Source organism: Vanessa cardui, chromosome 19 (genome assembly GCF_905220365.1).
Source record: "Vanessa cardui chromosome 19, ilVanCard2.1, whole genome shotgun sequence".
NCBI lineage: Eukaryota > Metazoa > Arthropoda > Insecta > Lepidoptera > Nymphalidae > Vanessa > Vanessa cardui.
The window spans coordinates 11,239,857-11,247,695 of NC_061141.1; the positions used below are offsets into that span (position 1 = coordinate 11,239,857).

The following is a 7,839-nucleotide window of genomic DNA, read 5'->3' on the forward strand; positions in this document are numbered from 1 at the left end:
ATTACAGCTGCACCTCTGCCATAGCATGATCTTGTAGTCTATATAATTCTCATTAAATAGACGAACTAATAATTTAATACTCAGTTTCACATCTTTGATCTAGCTGTCTGTGACTGGAATTATAATAATATTATAAAATAATATATATAATAATAAAACGATTAATAAAATTAAGACGAATAAAAAGACTTTTTGAAAACACTTGATGGTCACTATCGCCAATAGTCACTAAGAAGTATTAACCATTTCTTACTTCGCTAATGTACCACCAAACTTAGGGACTAAGAAGTTATGTCCCTTGTGTCTGTAGTTACATTGGCTCAAATCTGAACTTAACAATACTGAGTGGACTATGCTGTTTGGCGATAGAATATTTAAAGAGTGGGTAGTGTCCACTCAGGGAGTTTTGCAAAAAACAATCAAGTGTGAATATAGAAAAAAATGCTATTGTTTAATAATTATTCTTACAACGCATCAATTGAAGCATAAAATTTAACCATATCTAATACTTACAAGATTCACTCATATGCTATAAGGCTTGCTTGTAATACGCTTATTAGGAACATGTACTCCGTGTTTACATTTTATATTGCTACTTATATAAGTACTGTTACATTAAAAATTATTTTCATAATTTTAACTTTTTTTATGATTATAAAAAACAACGTCAAAAAAGTGTCAATTCGCTAAATTCCGTGCCCTTGACCCATTTCCCACTTAATTTATATCGGTGTTGCTAGTATAACGCTTCAACTGGGCATTTTCTAAAATTTTAATTAATAAAATAAATTTCATTTATTTTAAATGTGCATTAAAACAATTATTAAAATAAGATTTTAATCCTCTGATTCGTTTTGAGTTTTAAATTTTGAATTTTATTGGAGGTCATTTCACATCGTTTCAGATTAATTTAATAGCTGTGTTCCAGTTTAAAGGTTAGTTCTTCGATGTAGGTGTCGGAGTCTAGTTATTAATTATTTTCTTAATTTTAATAATTATTCCAAAATTATTTCCCTGATTTAATTATGCATGTAATTCCTTTTTCATTAAGGGTATTTTGGTAGTGATACTGGTCACACTCGCTAACCTTTCAAAGGTTCGTGAACTTTCGATTTCGTTCTTTTTGAATTTTGGAACTATCGGCTTCACACCGAATCCAAACTTCTAATTCGATATACTGAATATATCGAATTTATATTAACAATGAAGTTTTGAAGTTTGACAGAACTTTATATCATGTTTACCGACTTGTAAAAAATTTGACCCTTTGAAATGGTTCTCCGGAGTTGAGATCGTCAATTTGTGTAAGCAGGACTTTGAACCTCCAGAAGGAGGTTTTTTTTTTTAATCGGATTTACCCACCACGTGGACTTCTTGAATGGAAATATTAAGAGTGAACAGCTCCAGGTTCCTGGTTGAGTGTGCCCAGATAGCGGCTGGTGCAACTCCAAGGACGGCAGGCCTGTTCCCTAAGCCGTTGTCGACATCCACGTGAAGCTGGAAACTTTGGTGATGTACCCCCTTTCAATTATATTATAAATTTCGTTTACACCGGTCTGGCGAACGGTGTATTCTTTCAAACCATATCAACTAATTTATTAATCAGTGGCGCCTAATTTTCAACCTTAAATTTTGAATTAGTAAACATTGAATTTTCAAGCTTGCCTTTTATCCCAAATGACCCACGCTGAGTCTAGCTGGCATAATTTTATATAATAGTCATTATAAGAAGTAACAAGTAACTTAAGTAACTAGCTAAGCAAAAATTGTTTGTATATACGAAGTTACTGTGCATTAAAAATTTTATAACCTAATATTGTTTCTTTATACCCACCCTGAAAGGTAACAGTACATATGTGAAGACCATATTATTAAGAGGATACTTTCTATACTAATTAAACATTAAGTTCTATTTGAAGTGAAGTGCAATACGGGACGTTCGAACTCAAAAAATCTGACATCTGAAACAGCAAATATATATAAGATGGTAATGATATCAATCGTAGAATTAAGTAGTTTTTAGTTACTCGTAGTTTTATGATTATTGTTATGGGATATTATTAGGAGAAGTACATAAAGATGTTATTGGCACCATTGTTTAAATGAGAATGAAACTTTTAACGTAAACCACGGTATTTTGAATTTGTTTTGAAAGCATGCTCTTTTATACTCTGCATAGTATGCTAAGTTCGTGCTAGTGCTACGTTTGCTATCACAGACAATCAATAGAAAAGATTGTCTTAATATAGATTGTATATCATTAACTTGACATATTTATAATTAAAAAAAAAAACAGTGTAATGTAATTGTAATAATAATACTGAGAGAAAAATGAACTGTTCGCCATTGGCGTAAAAAAATTACGCAACATGGTAAACTTGAAAGTGCTCGAGTTCTAAAATTAACAATGCTTTTTATATAACTTTTCACTGTAATTTACATTCACAGATTTTAGTTTTAAAAACTTTTAGTAACTACTGTAAAGTTTAAAAGTTTTACATCCACGTTTATATAGAATAATATAATTGTGTGCAATGTTATTTGTATTTATTTGTTATCGTTTAAATAGCGATGAATCCACTGCGGATTGAATATGTACGATTGTACAGTAAAAAATACGCTCATGATTTAAAGCCACGCATATACTTTTAATGACTTTTTAAAGGATGTTTGTTTCATCTTGATAGTGAATCTTCCTTATCTATAAAACTTGCAATATCACCAATATTGCAAGTTTTATAGATAATACTGCAATATTTTTCCCTTAAGAGGTAATTCTATTGCTAATATTAAACGTCAAGTAACGTTAACGATAAGACTTAAATGGTCTAAAAATTTAAAATGTTTTTGATTATGTTAAAAGCGTTACCTTGTATTCACAGTCAAATAAAATAGAATCGGCCAAGAGCATGTCGGACACGCACATGAAGGATTCCGTAGCCATCAGATGGGCCGACAGCTTGACACAAAAAAAAAATCGTTGAAGACGAAGAAGCTTAAGAAGGTAGGCAGGTTTGGCAATCTCTATTTCTACCCTGGCCCACTTCTGTATGTAACATTCCTACTTATTTTCATAGTTTGTGGGTAGTTATTTCCATACATATTACCATTCGTTAGGGCAACTGCACGTCATAATTTGGTCGAGTTGTATAAAAATAAATATGTATGATAGAGAGTCTGCTTTAGTTTTCGTTGAAAGTACTACTTACTTGGAGGTATACAGCACATTTTATTCAGAATTATTGTAATAGTATTTTAAAGTGTTCCTCCCCGGACACTATAATTTTAACTTTGTATGAGTATATCTCAAGACTGGGGGGTTTGAACAAATTTTTGTTGTATTTAAGGATACCTTTTTAACGATACCCCACACGATGGGGTAAGTCGATTTTTTTTTTTCGAATTAACTTTACACTGTATGGGAGTGGGGGTGGGGTAAAAAATAATTATTTTTCGATAATTTTAAAAACCAAGTCTTGTATTATCAATATACATCTCCACCAAATTTTGTGGCAATTGGTGCAGAAACGGCGGAGAACGAGCCAGGACAGACGGACGGACAGACATGACGAAACTATAAGGGTTAGTAGACTACGGAACCCTAAAATGGGACGTATCTTGAATAGTTTCTCTACCTTAACAATTTCAACTCCACTGATGTCTGTTACAAGACTTTGCGATCACGTACTTTCAAAGAGGGTGGGCTGAAGTAACGACCAGCTTGCCTTTAGCCTCAATTACCATAAATCAGCACCATAATCCCATTAAGAAGTCAAAACGCGAAAGCTAATTGCTGTGGTTAATTATAAAAAGGATATCATTCTTTTCTTCATTGAATAAATAATTTCTTAATGAAACGAAAATGAAATTTTAGAATTAAATAAAAGTCAAAGATTTTTTTTTTAATTTAATTAAGTCGTAGATTTAAAATGGTTCATTAGATAAATTGGCGGAAGTTATGAGTGAAGTTAATCTTCTCCCGAAAACTTCCGGTCAAGGCAACGATTATGAAGAGACAAAATGTGCAGAATATTTTAAGAAACACAACACTATTTCCTATTACACGAGATTTTGACGCGACAGGAAAGAATTTAAAGTTACTCTAACGGCACTCTTAAAGTCATGATTGCGAGTAGCTATTGAGATGTTCTTAATTTTAAAATTTTAAAATTTTAAGTGAAAAATCTATCAGTGGCGCCCCTTGGGTAATCCTGACACGATTTCGAATTGATTGACGCTCTCTTATACTGTCATAACTTGTTAAATTTCTGTCGTTATGTCATAAATGATTTAATGAACGATTACATTTTTAAATAATTATGTGATGACTAATCTTCGCCTGTAGATACTGAAATTGTGACAAAAACCAGCACTCCTTAATTTATCATTACTCTGTAAACGGTTTCTAAGATTTTTTTGTTAATGAAATAGTAGGCAAATATGCTTGAAGCTCGCGAAATGCAATGGGGCCATGGAACTCCGCAACACTGTATGACGTTCAACTGCTTTGTCTTTAAGATATCACGACTATGTTTTTATACTTGTAATAACGCTGAATTCACAGTGATATTTCACAGTCATAACTAATAAGTACCCTGCTGTACAAAGTCCACCCAAAAATATTTAAACTGATTTTGACTATATATACATATATTTGCAAAACCAAAATAAACTTTGTATGGTCTGATATCGATAGTCAATTAAGACAACCATCGAAAACTAACCGACAACAGCTTAGTAAGACCACTAATTACATAACGACATACATGTTCTCGATAGTTCTGGGTTGAAGTACGAAATTTACGTGCGAATAATAATATAAGCAGATATATACTTTTTATGTTTTTTATTTAGATTATGGTAGATGTAATTAATATCTTTAGTATATATATAGTAGGTATTCTGGCAAATAGGCAACCCAATGGTGTTTACTACCAAACATAGACATTGTCATCTAAATGGTGGTAGGGCTTTGTGCAAGCCCGTCTGGGTTACCTACCCACCCACCACCCACTCATCAGTTATTCTACCGTCAAATAACAGTACTCCGTATTGTTGTGTTCCGGTTAGAAGGGTGAGTGAGCCAGTGTAACTACAGGCACAAGGGACATAACATCTTAGTTCCCAAGGGTGTCGGCACATTGACGATGTATGGTATTGTTAATATTTCTTACAGCATCATTGTCTGTGGGTGACGGTGACCACTTACCATCAGGTGGCCCGTATGCTCGTCCGCCAATCTATACCATAAAACAAAACAAAACAAAAACAAACAGATGAGTCCTAGAGTCGAAGTGTCGGCTTAAGCAGCAATGAGCCAGGTTGACTGATGGTGGTGAGACCTGATTGGATGCGGAAGGCAGAAAACCAGGAACTTTGTAGCAATTTGCAAGAGACTTATATGCAGTAATAGATTGTTATAGGCTTATGATGATGATGATCCTTTGCGTCAAAAGCCCAATAGCGCGACATGCCCAAACTCTTATACCAAGATATAGTATTTTCAAAAATTGTGACTTTAAATTGCTTTTCAAAAGTTGTAACATAGCATGGATCTTTTAAGCAATCTAAATGAACCTGTAAAGAACACACCTGGGTGAAGACTTCTTTTCGTAATGCACATTCAAAGTTATAATCAATACATATTCCTCATGAAGTAATTAATTAAAATCTGCCACGTATACATCTCACATATGAAAAATGTAGTGAATCAAACCTTCGAATTTTAGGCGAATTAGTCCCTAAAAACTTTTAATAAGGATGACGTGACATATACGAAGTACAATTATTATTAAAACAATTGCAGTCAGATATCCATAACCTTTTACGGACGAACCCAACGCCTCAGCGTAGACTATCACTCAGATATACTTAGTAAAGCAACCGCAAATGATTTACCGTGCTAATATTACCAACGGATTCTAGTCTTAACAATTAATGTTAGTACTGAATCTTGAGATTAATTAATGGGGCAAAAATTTGTCTGGATCTTGAGACGTTGGTACGAAACGCTTAAAAAAATATTTTTTAGTATAATATTTGATATTATTTACAAAGAAATGACGTCATCAATTATAATTTTAATTTAATTGGTGGGAAGATTATGCAAGTCCATTTAGGAAGGTACCACCCACTCATCACATTTTCTATTCCCAAGCATGATACATAGTGTTAATGTATTCCGATTTATATGTGAGTGAGCAAGTGTAACTACAGAAACAAAAGACTTAAAGTCTGAGTTACCAAGGTTGGTAGCACATTGGATGGTTGGCAATAATTGAACCATCGTCACACTTATAAACCTTTTATAAGAAGTAATTAGTTTTAAAAAGCTTTCAAACATCGAAACAAATCACACAAACGTAATACACCAGTGTAGAAAAAAAACAATTGATAACGTTTAACATTTTCAATCTTCATATATTATAAATGCGAATATTTTGATTGATGGATACTTATTACTCAATCATGCCAGACCACCCAAACAGATAAGATATAGGTTATGCGCTGGAATAGCATAGAGGTTACTTTTTATCCCATAATAATGAACCAATAACTACCCCCTGAAGGATCTCTTCATCCATAGTAATTCACAAACCTAAAACACTTAAATAAACTGCAAACGTTAATTAAAGTACGGTCGAAATATACGATAGACATATTTACGTCATAACATATTACAAAATATCACTGATAATAATCCTAGTATAGAAAAAAATAAGTGTCATAGTTAAGTCTATATTTGTAATTAATACGTAATTGAAATATATAACAATATATGTTGAGCGAACTAAACGATAGCTTGATTTTTGCAAAGCGACATCTATTAGCCATAAACTAAAAACATAAGTATAATTTATAAGTGTAAGTTAAATTAATTATAAAATGTAGATCAGATTACGTTAATGGATGTCACGTTTGATCAGACTCGTTTATAGAATTTAAAAAAAATTAACGTCTTTACATATTCTACAATATGTAATTAAAATAAGGAGGTTATATTAGTAGATTAGAACATATAATAATATGTTTATTCCTTTTTATGATTATATCAGATCATAATTAATTAACTATACTTTTTGTTTTATTATGACATATATTTCAGATGTAATATATTATTATGGTTTCAGATATACATTAATTAAAAATATTAGTGTATATAGTATTGTGTTCTTCATATCCTTATTTATTAACAAAGAAAAAAAACGAAACGTAATAAATACTTTTGAAATAAGAACATTAAATATTTGGTCCGATTTTAATTTCTTAATAGAATAGATCGAAAACAAAGCGTTCGATCCGAACGAACAAACAACGAACAAACTTAATAAAACTACTTACTCTTTCATCCCATTCACAATCCACAAAGCACAAGTTAACTAAACATTTTAGTTTCACAAAAAAACCACGAACAGGAAACAATTACTCGGACGCGTCGCCCGACCGGTCGCTCGATCGATCGACTGTTTACGGGGACGTGTACCCTCGACGCAAGCTCGCGCCAATCTGCTATCCTGAAACGTCTACGCTCCAGCTAAGCCGATTCCGCGCACTTTCCACAACCCAGTCGTTAATACAGCAACCAGAATATTATTGTTAATGTTTCATTTTTATTACCGTCGCAAAAGTAATATTTTATGGAAATGTTCGAATATAATTAAGTTTTTACATTTTTTTTTCTTCAGGTTTAATTTACACTCTAATTTACCGTTTCGTTTCGTGTGTTGCCTTATTCCATAAGGTGTATAACACCTTAAATACTAAATGAATATTTATGATGCATTTGCCTTTTAAAATATTCCGAATGTAAATTGTTTTGATGTAAAGCGTATTCTTGCC

General features: G+C 32.4%; 1 protein-coding gene across 1 annotated transcript in view; it reads right to left on the reverse strand.

Moving 5' to 3' along the window:
- The window catches only part of LOC124537773 (leucine-rich repeat-containing protein 24-like), a 57,570-nt gene extending 50,076 nt beyond the window's left edge, over window positions 1-7,494 (reverse strand). The window contains exon 1 of the mRNA XM_047114661.1: window positions 7,342-7,494. The gene's annotated coding sequence lies outside the window, so the exon portion shown is untranslated. The remainder of the gene's footprint in view (window positions 1-7,341) is intronic.
- Window positions 7,495-7,839: the final 345 nt, after the last annotated feature.